This window comes from Idiotropiscis lumnitzeri, chromosome 10 (genome assembly GCF_059441095.1).
Source record: "Idiotropiscis lumnitzeri isolate Australia: NSW breed Sydney's pygmy pipehorse chromosome 10, RoL_Ilum_1.0, whole genome shotgun sequence".
Lineage (NCBI taxonomy): Eukaryota > Metazoa > Chordata > Actinopteri > Syngnathiformes > Syngnathidae > Idiotropiscis > Idiotropiscis lumnitzeri.
In genome coordinates this window covers 6504482-6524225 of record NC_142400.1, presented here as the reverse complement: position 1 = coordinate 6524225, position 19744 = coordinate 6504482, and the positions used below count along the sequence as shown (strand labels likewise).

General features: G+C 42.5%; 1 protein-coding gene across 1 annotated transcript in view; it reads left to right on the top strand.

Moving 5' to 3' along the window:
- Positions 1 to 19744, top strand: part of LOC148328850 (neural-cadherin) — a 77609-nt gene that overhangs the window by 16315 nt on the left and 41550 nt on the right. The window lies entirely within an intron of this gene.

Here is a 19744-nt window from a genome sequence, read left to right as displayed (position 1 = left end):
AGAAGGAAAGTCAATGTTAGCTTCCAATGTTAGCTTCAACAGCAGCGCCATCATTTCATAAGTTGGAATTTATGTTACCTCTATTGTTAGCTATGATGTTAGCTTCAAACGATAGCCTTCAGTATTGGCTTCAGAAGTTTCTTCCAATAATACAGCTAAGGAAAACCATATCTTCTCTTTCAACATCAACTCCACTGTTATCTTCCGAAGTAACTTCTAATGAAAGCTCGATCAATAGCTTCCAAGTTAGCTTCAATGTTACTTCTAACATTAGCTTCCAATATTTTTCAAAGTTACCTTTAACTAGACTTTTATTACCTCTAACTTTTAGTTTGCAATGTTAGCTACTTAAGTTAGCTTCCAAAGTTACTTCAAATGTTACCTCACTTGATAGCTTCCTAACATTACCACTAACGTTAGATCAATGTTAGCTTCCGATCTTTGCTCCAACAATAGCTTCAAATGGTTTCCCGCTTCTGGTTCGTTAAATAATTAATACTGTGTTTTTGGATTACAGGCCAGAAACCCACAACAGCTGCTGTTCACTTGAACAACAATAATCCTGCTCACCGGAGCACAGGCGGCGTTTTGTTTATTTGTACTACACGCACACACAGACACACTCGCGCAAGCAAAAACAAAGAAAAACACACAGCAGCGGCATCCATCTGTTGTGGGATGGTGTCAGATCTCCTTGGCTGCCAGGATGGCCGAGTGGTCTAAGGCGCCGCGTTCCGGACCCAGTCTCCCCAGGAGGCCTGGGTTCGAATCTCGTGGCTGCCAGGATGGCCGAGTGGTCTAAGGCGCCGCGTTCAGGACCCAGTCTCCCCAGGAGGCCTGGGTTCGAATCTCGAATTTCCCCTTTGTGGGACTAATAAAGGCATTATTATATTATTATATTATAAAAACCCCAAACCGACACCACCGGAATCTGCTCTGTGGCCTGGCGTACCGCAGGGCTCTGGCCGAGGCCACCGCCCACCCCTCTGCTGCATGCCGGATTAGTACAACAGGCATCTGGTCAGATTTAACGGCCCGCTGAGAGGTGAGGAGCTTTAGCTGGCTAGCGCTGAGCTAACATACCCGCCAATAAACAAATGGGATGATTTGTCTCGGAGCACCTAAACAACACCAAAAACAGTTGAGATAATAAAATCACATTAAATGTGCGCAGTACGTAAGTGCCATGTGTTATGTGTGGAATAGTACGGGGGTAATGCTAAGTAGCTTGGTTTTAATGTGACACTTGGGTTTGAAAAGGGAATGAAATGTACAGACGAAAAACCACGTATCATTGAAAAGAGTGTATTTAACTCCCTAAAAATAAAAAAAGGAAAATTTTATTTCAAACTAGACGAAACTAAAAGCCCTCCCAAAAATAAATAAATCCACATCATGCAAATCTGCAGGTGCCGACTGTAATATAATCAGGATTCGATCCTCATGACTGCACCCATGGCAGTGGAAAGCTTTGGTACACGCGTTAGCTCTCACATCTGACTTGTTTTTCCACCCTACTCGCTCTTTTTCGCCTTTCTCTCTGACGTGCACACAATCATGGACAACAACGAGGCACTCTAGAGAGGCCTCTCAAGCCTGAAGTCCGGGTCCACATTTCAGCTGTGAAGTCGAACTAATAAAGTCTTCCGACTCTTGCTCTTCCACCTTTCTCCATGTGACATACACTCACTCACGGCCAACAATGAGGCACTCTAAAGTGGCCACGCCCGCAGATTTTCTGAAATGTGTTTTCTGGGCGTAGACCGAGCTAGCTAGCTAATTGCATGCTGCAAATGCACTTGATTACCACGGACCAGAACAAAGGCGTTCATGGTTTTATTTAGCGGGGAATGTGCTTCATCGGGCACGGTTTTGGCCACGCCTCCAAATAAATCAGGAAAACTGACATGAGTTAAAACAGTTTGACACTTATACCTCCACAATGCAGGACAAACTCAGACTCACTTTTTCAGCAATCATCTCCTAACATGTAATGTATTTAGAAACTAATTTAAGCACAGTATGAAGCATTTGTACTTTGTTACTTCTCACCAGGGTTATTAACTCAAACGCCATTTTAAAGTCGACAAATGCTATCTTTATCTTAAATGCGCACACGTAAACAATCAAAGCTGTCATGTGAATGCAGCAAAGATGTGTGAATGCTGTGTCGGGGTCTCTGCTGCACGGGCCAATTATGCCCCCCCGACGTGGGCTAAAGAGCCCCACAAAAGGCTCCATTGAGCGGGCGTGACAGGCTGAAAGGGCGCCGCCCCGCCTGATCTGAGCGGCCGCTTGCGGGTCCTCAGAGACGCAACCTTTTGTGTTTGTTTGCGCTTGTGATTGACAGCAATTATGGGAGGGTTCATGCGGGAGGGCACCCGCTTGCGTGCTTGTTGTGTGCGCTCACGCATTCAACAAGTGTGTTCATATACATCTGAAGTAGAGGATTGTTTGTTCCGCGTTGCAATTGAAACGTCTCATTTGAATGGAAAATGACGCAGGCTGACGATGAACGAGAAAATAAAATCTCTGCATTTGGAGTCATAAAAAAGATTTTTTTTTTTAAATTGCGTGTCAGTGTAATTTTAATGATATTATATCATTTAAATACACCTCAAAATCCAATTTCATTATCTACAAAAAGGCCGCATTATCGTATTGGACGTGTTTCGAGGGGGTTCCTAATGAAGCGACCCGTGTGTTTTTCGGCCTTCTACGAGGACCCGGGTGCTAATTAAAATTCTCGCCTGTTGTCTTTTTGTATTTTCCACCGTCAATGTTTTCACACAACAGCGCCGCCCTTTAACCTCGGCTGCCAATCACACGTGAGGGGGGCGGGACCTTGGAGGTGGGAAACGACATTGGGGGCACAATGGGCGAGGGGCAGGAGGGCACCCTGGGGTCCCGTGGGTGACGGCACGCAGCTGGCGGCACTTATGTGTGTGCGTGTCGTGTGTGTGCGTGTGTGTGTGTGAGTCATTATTGACATGACAGAGGGCATAAACTGTGTGTTTGTCATGCCCTTCTTGTCCCCAATACGCCTCATTGTCTCTTAAGCATGAACACGCACGCACACACACCCCCACACATACACACGCGGTAGCAGCTTCATGGCTGGCTGCTTTGTGTCATTGAATTGATGCGTTTCTCATCTTTTTCATGCCCCTCAGACATTTTGTAACATATTCTGTGTAATTATGACGAGTCGAATGGATGACGTGTTTAACCATTTGTGGTCCCTGCTTGTATTATGCGCTCATTCAAGTGCATGAAGCCCTCAATATGCGACGGTGTTATGGAAATGTGAAGTTAGGCAGATGTGTTATGTCTGAAGACGTTTGGTCAAGCTCAAACCTTATCAGAGTTTGGTGATGAAAATGTTTACATTTTTGCATTTTGGCATCTTCCTCGTGGTTTGAATTTGGTAGCCATGGTTTGTCTTTGAAGGACACCTTGAAATGGAGAAAGGAACCTAAAATGGAGGCTTCGAACCAAAATGGTTGACTTCCTGTAATTTTGTTCAGGCATGGCTTTTGTCATAGAATTTTATAATGTCACCAGTAGTACTAGTGGCACTCGGTTGGTTATCAACTAGTGTCAACAGTTTTGCCTACTAGTATGTGTAGAAATGTCATGTATTCGTCAAAAGCAGTTGTGGGAAAACCTGACAAGTTAGACAGTTGTTCTAGTAGCGCAGTCATTCTCAACCTTTTACACCAAGTACCATCTAAAAAAATACTGAGCGCTCAAAGTTCCTAATACAGTAGCGTAGTAGGTCTAAGTGTTCATGTAACTAATATACTGCAGGTCGCTAATATTTTGCACAGCTTGAAGTAAAACTGTGCTAAAAAAAAAGTACAGGGACAGTGATTCTTTCATCTACCACTGGAGTGAGCCCGAGCACCACTCGTGTTACTAGTTCCGCACTTTGAGAATCTTAGTGCACATAATTGTCTGACACGTGAGGGCAAAGAGCGCACTAGTACATGGACGTTCTACTTTCAGAAAGCCGTTTGGACATTTATTCTTTATCATCCAGCGTGAGATGTAATGTACTAGTATCATTTTGTGCTCACTCGTAAGAAAATTGATCACGTTAGTAGACCAGATTGGGAACACTAGTAAAACGGCTGTGACATTTCTGCACATTTGTTGAACAATTTTGGATTGTTACTAGTAAGGCAAAACTACTAGTGGATGTTTTCCATAACGCAACTAGTGTGTGACGTAGGACTACTTGCTTTGCCTACTAGTGCATCACATTATTTTATTTCTTGACTAAGCTTGACTGTAATTGCGTACTAGTCGGCCAAAAGTGGGACTAAGTAGTGCAAAAAACGTTCCTAGTCAAATATAGTTGTTCTATTTGTGGACAAAAAGCGCACTAGTACTTGGACCTTAAACTGGATTTGAACGATGTGGAATAAATGCTCAAACATCCCTATGTTAAATCTCAGTCTGCTGCATTTGCACGCTCAAGACGCCATCTCACCGGCGCATAATAAATGTGACATCACTTCCTGCGGCGAGGAAACGTCGAGCCGACACGCTCATTCATAATTTATCGCAAAAACTATTTTGGAGTTTGTGTGTTTTTATAGGATTTTTTTATTATTTTTTTTTTGGGTGGTTGGGGGGCTTTACAGCAAGTGGCGTTTCCATGGTAACCAAGGTTCAGCCCGACTGTTCCGACGCGCGCGCACATACACTCTTGGCCTGTGTGTTTAATTAAGTCCATTAAGAGTCTGATGGGCTGGGATCAATCCTCACCTGAATGCTTGCTGAGTAATTGAAGCGTTAACGGAGGGGGATTGGGTGGGAAGGGGGGCGGGGGGGGGTTTACGGACAGATCAAAGGCGTTGTTAATTAGCTGCGAGAGAGAGCGAGGAGCGCAAATTAATGAGGAAGGATGCTGTCATTTTGTTTGTTTATTATTATTTTTGTAATTTTCACTTGAGTATGAGCGAGGGATGATAAGCTGCAAATGAAGACATTTCACGCCAAGCGTCACCCTCACCTGAGGTGCGAACCACCATAAGAGGAGGAGGAGGAGGGAACGATTGAGTGCTATAGCAAAAGATGTGATGAGAAAAGATAGAAAATCAATTAAAAACGAGAAAAGGAAGGAAGGAAAACCGAGGATAAGGAAACGATGAGGAGGGGGCAAAGTGGTGGCAAGGAAGTTGAGGACAAGAAGAGACCCGCAAGTGAAGCCATCGGAGGGGAGGCAAGGAAGCCAAGAGAAGAACATACTGGGTAAGTAAGAGAAGTCGAAGAAGTAGACAGCAAAAGTGAAGACGAGGAAGCGAATGCAACAAAGTTAAGTGAAGACGAGGATGCAGCGAGAATTCAGCTGAGACGAGAACGTGAAGGCAAGATGAGACCAAAAAAAAACCGAGACGAGGGAATGGAGAGAAAGAAGCAAAAGAGAAAAATGTCCAGACCGGGAAGTAAAGATGTGGAAGCAAAGGAAAACAATTGGATGCAAGGAAGTTGAGGTAACAAAGTGGCGTGAAGGAGGCGAGAGGAGACCAGGAAGTGAAGGATGCGAAAACAAGGAAGCCAAGTGAGAGGGATGAGAAATGAAAATGAGGATAGGACAAAGGATGGTGAGATGAAGAGTCAGCCTGGTGAAAGAATGAACAAGTTACAGCAACACCCACAAAATAATGAAGTGTGTGTGTGTGTGTGTGTGTAGCCTGCAGGGTTGCTGCAACTCTTAGCCCTGATGTCCATCCGGCCTCGATTACAGCAGGGCCCGCCAGGCTTGCATCACACACACACACACACACGCTTACGTGCACACGCACGCACACACCAGCTCTAAGAGTGTTTTCCAGTTCACAGCAGGCTTTATAACATATTATCTTCTCGTCTTTCATCCTCCTTTTCTTCACATCCTCCTCTCAGCCACTCCGTCCGTTTTTTTCCCCTTCCGTTCATCCCTTTTTTTCTACTCTTCCTCCTTTTCTGATTTGCGTCCATTTCTTCTCTTTGTTTTTTTTTTCCTCACATCCTGCTCTCATGCACTCCTTCTCCTCCGCTCTTCCCTTCTTTTCTTCATCTCCTCTAATTGGTCCTTTCCATTCCTTCTCCTCCGTTCATCCCTTCACTTCTTGAGCTTTACCTCTCATCAGCTCCGCATTTCTACTTCATTCCTCGTTTTCTTCGCATCTCTCCTCATCCCCTCTTTTCTTCACTTCCTCCTTTCATCAATTCCCTTCTTTTATTCTCTCCCACTAATCCCCCTTTTCTTCACCTCCATTCATTTGATCTCCTCTCCGCATCCCTTCGTTTATCTCTCTCCTCCTCTCACCCACTCCTTCCGTTTCTTCTCCTCCGCTCCGTTCGTCATTTTGCCTCTCCACTTTTCTTCTTCATCCTGCCGCCTCTCATCCTTCATCCAAATTTGTTTTATGTTCCTTCTAATGCACCTCCTTTTTGTTTCATCTCCGGCTTGGCATAACGGAGTCAAAACACATTAAGTATGAGGGGGAACGAACGTGGTTATTGTCTTCCTTTTTTGTCGCCGCTCTGCGTCTCCCCCGATCGACTGGCTGAGATTGTGCTCCTTCATAATGGAGGAGCGTTCTAGAGCGACCGGGCTCCATGACAAGTTCCTCCTGGTGTCGCCGCGTCCTCGGGGAGGTTGAGCTGCGTCTGCAAAGATGATCCCGCTCGCTTTCTGGACGCTTCCGCGTGTCGGGTCTCCTCTATTGTCGTTCACGACTTCAACTGCAAGTTAATAAAATACGATCATGTGAACAGTTGCGTATATTAACAAAGCGCAATATGTCAACCTGAGATTGATTGTAGATGCGAACTGGGCGGATGCAGCAAGAAAGCGCCCTGACTACAAATTGTGCTAAGGCAAGCCGAAGAAGGGTTTTAAATGATGGCCTGTCATCGGCTACAATTTTAAATTATAAAATGCTAACTTGCTGCTAGTTGGTATGCTACAACCTGAGTTCACAATGGAAGATGTGGATTTTACACATCGTCTGTTTGAATGTAATCAGGTTTTATCTAATTTGACAGTTGATAAAAAACGACCTTACAGATGCAGCAAGTTAGTTGCTTACAATACAAAACGGGCAAATTAATTAGGGAGAATGCCAACGAGGTCAAATGCTTGGATGCTAATAGTATGTGAGTATGCTATATAGCAAGATAGCAAAAGTTCGATTGTGTTCTAAAGTCAAATGCTGTTTCAAATTAGTTGATAAAATGCTAACACACACGCTAATAAAGATTTTATCTCATATTCTGTTTTTGGGAGGATTTAGCACCATGTCCTGGAGTAGGCTACTATTCAAATAATAAAGCGCTAACATAGTAGCAGTTGCTATGTTAGCACCAATTGATAGCAACCCAAGCTTACGAAGGACGATGAGTTTTTTGCCAGTAGCCTGTCAACAGAAACCTACTAATGCAGATTGTTATAGATTTTGTATGTGTGTGTGCGTGTATGCGCGTGCGCGCGCACGTGCTTTTGCGTCCCATCATTGCAGATGATGAGTCAGGCAGGCGTTAGCATTTTCTTGACTGTCTCTGGGATGTGAGTCACCTTCACTCTGCCGTTGAGTCCAACAGGAGCTGAGAAGTGGATGAAGTGAGACATAATGAGAACACTCAAATGAAACAGGGAAGGGGGAAAAAAAATAAACCAACAAGGAAAAGTTCAACTTTGGTCACTTCCAATGTTTTCATTCACGACTGCTTCTCCTGAGACGATCCTCGGAGCTGATGCTTGTCTTTACTTGTTGTGAGATTGTGTTGTTGTACGTGACACATTTAACGTCATTGTGTTCATGAAGAACTGCTGGCCACCACACAATGGAACAATGCTAACTGCTAGCATGCTAGTTGTTATATCCTATCCGGCTGCTAGGTGCTGTTTAAAATTATGACGCCAAAGATTGATTAAATGCTAACACGCTAACACTTGCTAAGCTCCCACCTGGGTACAAAAAGCACTAAGACAGCTCAATATAGATTTTACATCATCATATGCATCATGTAATTCATGCCAAGTATACTAGTTAAAGTTTTAAAATGGATAAAAGATGGTGACAGTTGGCATATGATCTTACCCCAAAATGTGCTCAATAAGAACCGCTAGGATTCTCGTCATCTAGCACTTTTTCTACAAATTGATAAAATGCTAACATGTTAACAGCTGCTAGGCTAAGAAACCTTAGTTGAGGGAAATCTATAAGGATTCAAACATATGCCCTGTTGTTTATTACTATTTCAATTCCAAATTTAAAATGCCAACATGCTAACAATTACAACGCTAACATATAGCAAAAGCTGAATATAAAAAATTCTAAGGGACACATTAAAGTTTAAATGTATTGTCTGTATTATCTTGATTGTCACTTTTAAAACTTTTCTAATTTGTTGCAACACCTTGTAGTTTCTGGAATCCTATTTTTCAAAAGTCACACACATATACACAGACACACACACCATGAGATGCTCAACAATCTGCTTTGCGGCAAACACTTCACAATCGCCTACAATGGGCTTAAGCCATGACAGGACTCAGGAGACACACCCACTGCTCAACAGACACACACACACGCACACACACACGCACACACCCCCACACACAAACCAGCAGCTTTATAAGATTGGGCCAAATTGGCTGAATGCTGCTGTTTGTTAGATGTGTGTTGCTGTTTGTTTGCATAATGGAACAAATCTGAGCCTTTGTGAACGTTTGTGTGTGCGTGTGTGTGTGCATATGCTTGCGAGATTCACAAGTGCATCAAAGTTGTTCAGAGACTCAGCGTGGATTAATTCCATTCATCACAGTTTGTGTGTTCTTCTATTTATGTTTCTGTGTAAGCGACCTCACAGGATTTGCACGTCTTTGCATGTATGTCCATGTGTCATAATTGCTGCATCAAGTCCCCTTATGAATAGTTTCACTTCCTTGACATATGATAATAATTAATAATATTTATTAATCCAGGTTTTTCAAAGATTTTTGTTTTTGTCATTTTAATTGGGTAATAGTTAAAAGTTGAACTGATAATTTGCTAACATGCTAATTTTGATATTTAAGAATACAATTCTTTGTTGAAAATGCGGGAATTAAATATAGTAATATTAATTGATTAATATTAAATATTAAAATATTTAGTTGAATTGCCCATCTTAAAATTTTTGCCAAAATGTTTGCCTTGAAATTTCAAGTTCATTCACCATTTAAATTAATTTAGTTTTTTTTTTTTTTTTTTAACTGTGTAAGAACTTCTTACAGGAAGAACCATGGACCAAATGGTAATATACTAAAAATTAGCCGGCAGACAATGTGAGTACAAAAACCATTGAGGAAGATCAATAAGGATTTAGTTCATGTCCTAAGTCAGACACTATTTCAAATGACCATTTGAGCAAATGCTAACCTGCTAAGAGTTCGTTCTACTACCCAATTTTTGACAAATGATCTTACTCTGACTTTGTCTGGCTCATCAAAGGAATGTGAAACTTCCATTGAGCTAAAAATGGTAACGACACGCAGAGAAAAATACACAAACATGCTGGAAAAAACACACACGTACTTACACACTCAGATGAAAGGACGTGCGAAATGACACTGGAGTGTCGATGCGTCTTTGTCACTGCAGATGACGGCCGGCGATAATTCCTTTTGAGTCATGGAGAGGAAATCCCTTCACCAAAGTTGAAAGCGCTACAAGCTGACAAGCAAACACACGTGCACATTCGCGAACACTAAAATAATTCCCAGTTGTCTAAAAGTACCGAGCTGCCTTAGCAATTTTTGAACATGGGTTGCTTTCTTGCCATATGGTAGCATGCCAACAGTTAGCATTTTATCAATTCTTAAGTGAAAGAGTGTCGCAATACAGTGAATGATATAAGATACTCGTCGACGGTTTAATAATTTTTGTGCTTAGTTTGCTATCTTGCTCAATGTTAGCATAATAGCATTTTATTGAATCTCATTTGAAAGAGTGTCTCCCTAAAGAGAATGATATAAGGTACTTATCAGTGGTTGTGCTTCAGTCGCTATTTTCGTATATGTTGGCATATCAACTGTTAGCATGTTAGCATTTGATCAATTATCATTTAAAACACAGCGGACTGAAAGGCATAATATAAAATCCTTATGAATATGCCTGAGCACTTTCTAAATTCAGTTTGCTCTGCTATTACTGCATATGTTAGCTTAGCAACTGTTAGCATGTTATCAATTGTCATATATAGGGATGAGAGCGTCTCCCAGGAGAACACGCATGTACAACGGCGTGACACGCGCTTGTGGCGGACGCACTCGCACACTTGTCAGCGCGCCGCGCCATCAATAATGGACGAGGCGCCGCATTAAACATTTAGAACTTTATTTTTTAATGGCTGACAAAAGTCTTCAGATATTCATAATTCAGACTAGCCCCGCTCTTCTCGCGCATCGTACCGGATCCTTCTTCCTCCTCGGGCGCTGTGACCACGCTGCACACAAAGCACATATCCTGGATCCTCCTCATCCTCGTCCTCATCCTCCCAGGGGTCCTCTGGAACTGCGATACACACCCTTACATTTGCCTCCCCCCCAAGCTTGATTCGGTTGGGTTCGCTAGTTAAAGTAGCGGCCCCCAGAAATTTTTTAAAATGTATCCCCTGAAGCAAGTTTTACTCAGACATGAAATTTGGTAACGCACAAAAAAGTTCCCATAATGACACATTAAGCTTGCCATCTGGGTTTGAACGGGACATTTTAGGAGTCGAACATGTCAGCTAGGTTGCACTTCCTGGATTAAAAAAAATCTGCCCTCCAAAGCCAGTTTTACTCATGAACATGCAATTTGACAGAAATGTCTGTCATGAGTAGACCCACCAAAAAAGTCTAAACAAGCCTTGAAGCCGTGCGCCATTTTGTTTTGGAACAGCCATTTATGTTAAATGCGCGCATTTTGCAGTCCGTCCTCCGGTATGTCTCTCTGAAACACACACAAATGTCTCAAAAAGAACCCATCCTATAAAATACACAATAAGTCTTTTGGACATTTGGTTCAAAATTTGCATTTTTGGTTCAATTTCCTGAGACTTTGCAAAGGCAAACTCCTCCCAGAGAGTTTGTCCAATTGCTACCAAATTCAGCACTTTTCAAAATGGAATGTGGTTGGCATGTCTGTCACAAATGGACCCACAAAAAAGTTTATTTCAAGTTACCAGTTCACGATGATAATTTCCAGGATTTCCCCGAAAAAAGCAAAATTGACTCGGTTGCATTTCTCGATTCATTTGAAGATTCACTTAGCAGTAAGACTTTTTAAAAAAAAGATTTTATGGGCATGGCTAGCAAGAAAAAGCCCATAAAAAGTATCAATAACCCATGCCCAAAATACAACAGGTAGTCTGCTAGTTTGGTTTCAGGGGCCACTTTCTGTGGTTTTGGCTATTTCAAGATTGGATCACTTTGCGACTCGCAAAATTGGACTCACTGACCACTTTTTGAATCATTTTCACCTTGCAGTAAAGGTCAGTTCAGTATGCAATTGAATGTATTTCCAATTGAGAACTTTTCTCATTTTTCATCATGTTTACTTTTGAGTTTCATCTCCTGGCGTAACTCTTGCACGACTTAGCAGGCCTGTGCACATATACACAGACACAGACACACACACACATGCACACGCACACATCAACTGGCCTCTGGAGAGTCAGTCTCCACCCGTCTGTTCCTCGAAGGTGATTAAAACAAATGCTGTGAATTATCAGTAAATCCTGTTCGACCCGGACGCTTGCCCCACTTCCCATGATGCCTTTCCCATCCATTTCTCTCTTTGACATCACATTTTTCTCCGCTTTGATTTCATTCTCTATTTTCCTCTTTGTGTGTTTATTTTTTTTTACGTTTGTTTTGGTTGCTTCAATATTTCTTCTCTTGGTTTCCTTGATGTTCCTTCTCCCTCTCATCTGGCCGCGCCGCCATTGATCGTCGATCGCCACGAGGCGTGTGAAGCTGAAGCGGACTGGAGCCGAGTGCCTCCTGAGCGGCTGCATCATGGGCCCCGCAGGGTCTGCGTGGCTCGGCTCCGTGGGAAAGAGGGAACGGGTTTGGCGCGAATGGAACAATAACGCCACTGATGCAACCACCTCATCATTTTTCCTCAGTGGCCATATTTCATTTCAAGTCTCACTATCACAGCACGGCGCTTAAATTGACCTCAGATCTGGAAGGAAAGAATATGAGGTTGAAATATGGATGTGAGAGAGTCCACTTGTGACGTGGCTCTATTTTTCTCCAATGTAAAAGAATATTCCTTTGTTTTACATTAATTTAAAGGTGAAGTCAACCCCATTTTTTTTTTTTTTTTTACAAGAAATGTTCTATGCAAGCCTACTAATGGGAACATGAAATTCTGATTAATATTGCGTTTGCGAAATATGAGTTAAATAGTCAAATCCACCTGTTTATGTCCATCTCACAGGGCGGCCATTTTGTCACTTCTGTCAACTAAAAATGACATCACAGTTAGCCAACAACCAATCATGGCTCAGCTTCAGAAAACAGCGGAGTCATGATTCATCGTTACCTGAGCCCTGAGCAACAGTGATGTCATTTTCAGTCGACAGAAGTGACAAAATGGCCGCCCCCTGAGATGGCTAAAAACGGGTGGATTTTGCTGCTTAACTCATATTCCACGAACACAAAATCAATCAAAATGCCATGTTTTGACAAGTGAAGATTTTATTGTAAAGAATTTTTGGGTTTTGCCTTTATTCCAGAATTTTGTTATTACAGCCGTTTTTAACATTTCAGTCGCCACAAGAAAGGAAAAAAAAAAAAACATCTCAGAACGCTGCTGTGTTTTGGGTTCCTTTTCAAATCATCTTTTCCTCCATTTTTTTTGTTTTGTTTTTCTTCATTCATCGGGTTCTCTTGTTTTAAAAGCGCATCTTCTCCACGCTAACCACAACTCGCAGCCCTAAGTGACTTTTCATGTTGCTCCTCACTTGGCCTGCACGCTTCTCTTGAGAGTCTCCGGCAAGATTCTTATAGACGGGGTGCCGGCGGTCAGATACACACAAACTTAAATGCATATAAAGACACACACACTTGCACTAAAGCACACGTATACGTCACAATAAGAGCCATACAACAACCGCCCAATTGGATCTGTGTGGTTGACTCACGTAGCCCGTCTTCACTGTTACGCACGACACTGCGCGTAGGGCTGTCACTAACGAATCTTTTTCGAATCAATTATCGTATCGATTTTTCAATCTATTTTGTCGTCATCACTTTTATATAAGCCAGGGTCTGTTGTCATGCTCTGTTGCCAGGGTAAGAGCCCTGTTTAGGCTGTTTGGATGTGCCGCAGTGGACACAAGAATTTATTTAAAAAAATAAATAAATAAAAAACAGGAAAAAATAAAAGCTACTGTCACGCTCGCCTGGTCGTTATTTATTATTTGCTCACCTTTTCAACAATAATCACGTCATGTTACACTCACTCAATCACTGCTTTACAGCGTGTTTAGAGAGCTAGCTATGCTATGCTAGTTAGCTGGAGAAGCTTTAAATGTAATTATTAGCAACCATTAAGTGGAAGATCTTTTGCTCTTATTCTTGTTCACTGATGGTGATTAAAAATGAGTTGTTATTAGAAGTTGGTATCCACCAAACGACCGGCTTATCGGCACGTGTACACGTTTACAAAACTCACTCACTCACTCAATTTCAAGGATTCTCAAAAAGTTAAGATATTAGCCGCGGACATCAGTTTAATTGAATGACACCAAATTGATGGGAAATATCTGTCATAACGATACACCCAAAAACGTCTCTCTCCTTGAAAAAGTCAGCCATTTTGGTTTGAAGCAGTTGTTTTATGACTCTTTCTTCGACAAATTTCTAGAATAGAATTCGTATACGTGAGCTTCATTCCGAAGCATGGAAACCACACAAATGAGAATATCGAAGCTTTTTGCCTTTCTTTTTTTGCCTGTGCTGTCTTATGTTGGCAGAGCATGGTGTCAAAATTTGACGATCACTTTGAGGATTCGCCATGAAACAGGCATGCCGCTTTAATTATTATTATTTTCATTTCCTGCATGGCTCATCATCAGCAGTGCAAATGAGGTTTAATTAAGTGTGTGCCTGCAGGACTTTGTCTTTCTGTGTGTGCGTGCGGGGGTGTGGGCGTGTGTGGGGGTGTGTGTGTGTGAATGAGAGTGAGTGTAAAGTAGGCCAGTCTATAAGGTTGCTAATTAGGATGCAGCAGGCCTCTGTCCGCTGGATCCCATGGACCAGATGGAGTGCCCGGTTCACCAACAGAAGCGTGTTTGTTTGTTCGCTGTTCGAGGCGAGTTTGATTCAATGACCTCTCTGTAACTTCTACGGGAATCTGAAGTCGCACACTTTTGCTAGCGATGACGCGCACACGCATGTTCACGCACACACAGATGAGGCAAATAGAGAGTGTTTCTCACATGTCAACTTGACATGTCGCCATGGCACCCAGCCCTCCGTGAGGACACCTGTGCCGCTGCGGGTTGCCATGGAGATGTCTCCCACCCTGTCAATCACACACACGTACAAACACACATGAACGTTTGCAGAGTTAAAATGGTTTTTCAGCCCTGCAAGCTCAACCCACATAAGTGGAAGGAAATGATAAGATGGATGGAGAGAAAAACAATATTTTGACTCGAAAATGATGACTTGTTTGGCGTAGACAAAGCGAAAAAAACACTTGTAAACTTACAAAACACTTAAAAAAGTATACCATCGAATCTTTTTGCATTGTCTCTCGCTTGCACAGTTCTCCAAATAAAGCATTAAACTGACACGTAAAAAAAAAAAAATGTAATTCTGTATATTTAAACACCAAAATGTTCAAGCAAACCGTCTACCAGGAGTGTCAAACTCATATTTGTTGCGGGCTACTTAGTAGCTACGGGTTCCCTCAGAGGGCCGTTATGACAATGTTATGATCGTATTATAACATTACCACAACAAATTGATGGATTACTAGTTTTAAAACCCGAAGTAAAACCTAGTAGGATGTTCAATTAATGTTGAAGTTACTGTAAAAAAAAGTGAACCAAAAAATTAATATCTGAACATAATTATTTATTACATGCAAAAAAATTGGTTCAAATTTTCAGCAAGGTCCATGGAAGGTGACGCAAAATTTGCTTTCATGGACCACATAAAACGATCCGACGGGCTGGGTGTGGCCCCCAGGCCTTGAGTTTGATACAAAAAATATATATATATAATTACATATAATCCCAAATGATGTAGATGGGCTAACAGAAATTAGCATAGCTGTCAGGGTAATTCTATACCTTCACACACCTGTTACTTTAAACCACATGGAGTAGCAACACATACAAACACAGCATACAAAGAAGGCACATATTCTTTCCGGCTGCTTTGTGCGAACAACACATTTTACTAATTGGGGACCTTCTCTGACTATGCATCTCTACTAGCGGCCTTGCTTGTTGTGGCACAACGTGGTACTACACTAAAGATGTTCAACTCTAAATTTGCATTTGTATACTGTGAAAAACATTTTTTTTTTTCTTAAAGATTGCTTTAAACGATGAACCCCACAAAAGTGGGGGTTACTTGTAATAATAAGCATATTGATCCTTGGCCACCGTAATGAATATGAGTTGGCAGAAGGTTACTTCTTCTCTTGTATGTCTTTGATTTATTTCTTTTCCCGTCATCCCGTCTGCCCCCCTCCCTCCCTCCCACCTCCTCCTTCCTCCCTCCTCCCCCAGAGGCATCTTGTTTTCCTTCCCTTTGCTAATTGACGCTCCTCCGGTGAAGCGGCATGCAGGAGATTCTTCGCCTTCTTCGTCTATTTCTACAGCGCCTTCACGCTGAATAACATCAAGTAGCAGTCGGTTCGCGTCTGCTTCCTCCCGCGTGGTGAAAAGCTGCCGGTGTGACACAAACATGAGTACACCAACGTGTACACGTTGACGTTAAAAGACTTTTGAGCATCTTTCACTTCCTATGCTTATTTGGCTTAAGCTGATCTGAATGTTTGTCATGATGAACTTCAACAATGTTCCAACTACAAGCTGGACACTTTTTTTTCCCCAATAGAATCTCACGACTGAACGAACACTCTGTCATCTAAAAATTAGTTAAAAGAGACATCACAGAACCCATTTCAGACCAACATAGTTCCAATCGAGGCCCATAACAGACCAACACAAAACCGACAGAAACAAGACAGAACCGTTGTGAAACCAACGTAGAAAAACTACAGAACCAACACAAAACTGACATAGGGCCAAGATTTTACTGTTCATGAATCCAAGCTAGAACAATTCCAGCTCCCAACTACAGTAGAATCAGCGCAGGACCAAAACCAGACATAACAGAACCCACATAGGACCCGCAACCTAGAATTGTCCCAACGCAGGACTAACATTGGACCAACACAGAACTATCACAGAACCATCATAGACCCTCTCAGAACCAACCTAGACCATCACACAACCGACATGAGACCTGAAAAGTTCTGGTGGATTTCTACCGGTCCTTTTAATTTTTATGCTTGTATCATATCATACCAACAGTAACTACAAGACTGTATCTTCTCAGTTGAACTATTTAATGGAGGCCAGAAAAATTAAGAAATGGCCATGGAGCCGTTTTCAGCCAGATGCAGAAGAAGAATGAGTTCAAAATTGTTCCTACTCTTACACGGTCTGGAGGGTGGTGCTGCCTAGACCATGTGACAAAGTGTGAGCTGGTGGTCTTAACTGCATTCAATTAAATATGTTCGCCGCAGAGTGCCAAAGATAAGAAAGCCAAGTAAGAGAGAGGTCACACCTAATTATCTGTGCCAAAGAAGGCTAATCTAACAAACGGACGTAGGAAAACCACAATGAGGAAGAGTTATCTTGTTCATGTCACGCTCGGTCAGGTGGAGGCGTGGCTAATGAGGAGAGCATTAAGGCAAGTCAACTCACATTCAAATCTGGTCCTAAGACTCATCTACGTCGAAGTTCATTGAGCCTCGAACTCATTGGGCCACGGGAAGTGACCCCCGAGGGCATCTTGACTCTCGCCAAACTCGTATTCATGAGCTCCTTGGCGTGCGGGGGGGTCGGCCCCACCCGGAGGGTTTCGCTTTCTGCTTTGCGCTTTTCCCGCCGTCACCTCGGCGCATGAAAAATGCAGCGGACACCAAGTGACAAAAGAGCGACGGAAGGCAGCCCGCATCCTAACAATCCGTACGACAAGCGCTCCTTTTGTGTCTGACAAGCGTCAAGTTAACACGCGTGAAAGCGCCTACGTGTGCGTCCCTGCGGTCAGCGCTCGGCTTTTTAACATGCGTCTTCCGGTACGCTCCAGCAAGCTGTCTACACGTGCATTGCTTTGACTTTTTTCAGGCGGTTGCTTCACTTTGTTTCGCAAATACTGTAGCCAACTAGCACAACGGTGTGTGTTGATATACTGCACGTGTATTGCATATTTAGTGTGTGTAGACTGTAAATATATGTGGCCAGTTTTACTAATGTAACAATATGATATGTTGTTGTTATCGGGTGCACCAGTAGGGGGCACTGGGGGGCAGTTGGGTGTGTGTTTAAGCCTGTATTTATGATTAGAGGGAATGGGAGAAGCGGGTTGTTGCAAATAAAGGCTGGCCGAGTTGGGTCAGAACAAAGAAACTGGACGTGTATTTTTCTTAGAAAACCCCACTTAAACAACTAATATCCCAAATAGAGTCGAGTGTGGAGTTTATGGGCTGAACTAAAAAGTAAAAGTGTGTGTAAATATAGATGGATATATATATGTATATTTTTTCTTTTTTCACCAATTTCTCCCCCTCGAACGCCCTCCACCCATTCTTCTCCACACCTCCTTCTACCTGCTCCTTCTCCCTCCTCCTCCGCGGTCTTCCTGAGTTCTGAGCCGTCAGGCTGCGTTGATGTTGATTGTGCTAATGGGCCGCGTTCCATTACGCCGCTGGAGGGGTACAGCGTATGTAAAACAAGACACTTTAAATAGACGCCATTATTCTGCATTTAACCAGTCAGGAGTGACAGGCATCCAGGCTGAGGAGGACGTGAGGAAGAGTTCATCTTCACTTCTTCCTCCGCTTCACTGAAAAAAAAAAAAGTGAAGCCACTGTCATTTCGCTAAAGTGCATTTTTACAATTTTGTCGAAAATTGTGGTTCACTTTCAACACAAATCAACCAATCAAAGGCGTTTGTGTTACTTAAACAGCATTCATGTTTTACACAGAAGGTGCATGTCCATAGAAAGTGAAACTAAATATATCTTGTAAATTTGACTCACCACAGAAAAAAGTGTTGTTAAGAACCCCTGCAAATTTTCAATGATTAAACAAAAATTAGCCCATAAAATGAGGTTTTACAATCTCACAATTCTCGCAGCTCTTCAGCATGTGCTGTAATTACATCCGACTCAACTGTCGCCTGCCAATCAAACAAAATGAGAAGGCGGTGGCTGGAAAATATCCCACAGAGTTGTCGCGGGCTTTCTTGGCCCCGACGAGAGCCGCTAGCCACCGGCTAGCTTGTGTAAACGGGATTCTAGAAGTTTGTAAATCTGCGGTGTCATCTCTGCACTTGTCGTTCACATTACGGAGACGCTTTAGGCAAAATCCACCATTTATTAACCACGGCGGTATGTGTCGTTTAATCTGTCTCACACTAGATGACAGACTTTTGAACACAGACTTCCTGCTCACTGAATACCCACAATGCTTTGCGTTTCAATTTATCGCCGTAGGCAGAATAACACAAAATACTCACTACTTGCGAATTCCGATAAAGAATCAAGTTGGTTTGTAAATTGTGGCATCCAGAAAAGGTGCATTTCAACGTGTGGGCTAGCTAGCTAAATGTAGCTTACAATTGCACTGGATAACTGCGCTCGAGTGCGTTCCGTTTTTGCCACGCCCTTCCCAAAATATCTGAAAAACTGTAATCGTGAAAAAAGTTTAATGCTGTCCATAATTGAGTATTACATATAGTTTGGCACATACTTTCAGCAATTATTTTCAAATATGTGGACTGTATTTACAAAAAAATCTCTAAATTAAATTTACAGGGGCTTTTAAATATTTGTATTTGATTTTTTTAAAGTTTTTTTTGAGATGTAACAATCAATAAATATTGGTCATTAAAATATATTATATTTTTCCTCGAGGCTCGGTGGCCGACTGGTTAGCAAGATGGCCTCACAGCGCAGAGGTGCAGGGTTTGATTCCGGCCCCGACCTTGCTGTGTGGAGTTGGCATGTCCTCCCCATACCTGCGTGGGTTTTCTCCGGGTACTCTGGTTTCCTGCCACATTTTAAAAACATGCATGGCGGGTTGATTGAACACTCTGAATTGCCCCTAGGTATGTATGAGTCTGAGCGCGGGTGGTTGTTTGTCTATGTGTGCCCTGTGATTGGCTGGCAACCAGTCCAGGGTGTACTCCGCCGGATAGGCTCCAGGACCCCCCCGCCACCCTAATGAGGAGAAGCGGTACAGATATATTTTTACTGGTATTAATGTAAATATTTGCAAATGTGATACTTTTGATTAGGATCAAATAAAACCAGTTAATACATTTAGCTGTAGCAAATTAGTCATTTTTTTTTAAAGTTGGTCCAAAGTATCATTTCTTTTCAGTGTTCCTCTGACACAGTTTGTTGGCAGGAGTTGACACAGAGTTGTTGTTTTCCAGTGTTCTCGTCAAATCCCTCCTCGG